At 47.9% G+C, this 1,695-nt stretch overlaps 1 pseudogene; it reads left to right on the top strand.

Moving 5' to 3' along the window:
• Positions 1 to 694: 694 nt before the first annotated feature.
• LOC122891021 lies at positions 695 to 1,352 on the top strand (annotated as a pseudogene).
• The last annotated feature ends 343 nt before the right edge of the window (positions 1,353 to 1,695 follow it).

Below are 1,695 nucleotides of genomic sequence, written 5' to 3'. Positions count from 1 at the left end.
AACGACCCAGAGCTTGTAGGTTACCTACACTTCTGTTCAAGTTGCCTACAAATCAGGGGTTCCCAAGAACCCCGTCTTCAACTACAATAATTTGCTAGAACGGTTTAACAGAATTCAGGGAACTCCTTTACTAACTAGTGACAGGTTTATTACAAAGAGTATTACAAAGGATACAAACAAGCTACCAAAGAGGGACGTGGGGCAAGGTCTGGAAGAGTCCAGAGCACAAGCCTCTGTCCCATGGTCCCAGCTCATGAATGCATTCACAACCTGCAAGCTCTCTGAACCCCTTAGTTTAGGGATTTTTATGGCAGCCTTATCCTAAACAGAACTATTATTAATTCAGTCTCTAGCCTCGCTCCCCTTCCTGGAGGGTGGGTGGATAGAGCTAGAAGTTCCAAACTTCTAATTACGGCTTAACCTTCCTGGTGACCAGTTCTGACCCTGAAGCTATCCAAGAGCCCACCAAGAGTCACCACGTGAGCAAAACGCACTTGAGAGGCACCATGTGCGGAAGCCGGTCACAGCTGCCTCAGGGTCGGCTGTGTGCACAGGAAGCACAGGCGCTGGGCTGGGACTCCTGCTGGGGCCGGCTCGGGCTCTGCCTCTGAGCAAGCAGCCTCCCTGCATTGTTTCCTGTTCTCTCCCCCGTGTGGCTGCAGCTCCGGGCCTTGCCTTGCAGGCCCTGCTGACCATGGCTGCAGCTTTGGAAGAGCTACAGAAAGACCCAGGGGAGGTGAAGGTGCTGCTGGAAAAGACCGCTAGAAAAAGAGTACACGATGCCCTTACCTTTGAAAGCCCAAGATGGAGACGGAAATCTAGACCAAGATGCCACTGAAATCACAGAGAGCAGCAGAACCTCTTGACAATGAAAAGCCAGCCGCCATGGTTGCTCCCTTGACAATGGGATGTACAGTGAAAATCAGTGATTACGGATGGGATCGGCAGATAAATTTGTGAAGATCTACCTCACCTTAAGTTGAGTTTGTCAAGTCCCCACTGAGAACACACACGTGCATTTCACAGAGACCTCATTTGATCTTTTGGTAAAGAATCTGAATGGGAAGAGTCACTCCAAGGTCGTGAACAATCTCTTGAAACCCATCTCCGTGGAAGGCAGTTCAAAAAAACTCAAGACAGATACAGTTCTTATGTAGAAAGAAAACAGAAAACACGCGGTGGGACTACCTGACTCAAGTTGAAAAAAGAATGCAGAAAGAAAAGCCGTCCCACAGCACTCATCAGTAGGAAATATATCCTACTGAGGGACTGGTGGATGCTCTAAAGAGAATTATGAAGATGGAGATGATGAAATTGAACTATTAATAAAGCTTAGGTGGAATCAAGAGTGAAGCCAAAGGAGACAAAGAATTTTGGGGTTTTATTTTTTAGTTTTTAAAAGATTTTATTTATTTATTTGATAGAGACATCACAAGTAGGCAGGGGGTGGGGGGAAGCTGGTTCCCTGCCGAGCAGGGAGCCTGATGTGGGGTTCCATCCCAGGACCTTGAGATCATGACCTGAGCCGAAGGCAGAGGCTTAATCCACTGAGCAACCAAGGTGCCCCACAGAATTTTGGGATTTTAAAGTCATTTTGGTGGGACGTCTGGGTGGTTTAGTTGGTTAAGTGTCTACCTTTGACTCAGGTCATGATCCCAGGGTCCCAGAATCAAGTCCCACATCGGACTCCCTGCC

The sequence above is a fragment of the Neovison vison genome, chromosome 12, assembly GCF_020171115.1.
Source record: "Neovison vison isolate M4711 chromosome 12, ASM_NN_V1, whole genome shotgun sequence".
Lineage (NCBI taxonomy): Eukaryota > Metazoa > Chordata > Mammalia > Carnivora > Mustelidae > Neogale > Neogale vison.
This window is presented reverse-complemented; position numbering and strand designations above follow the sequence as displayed.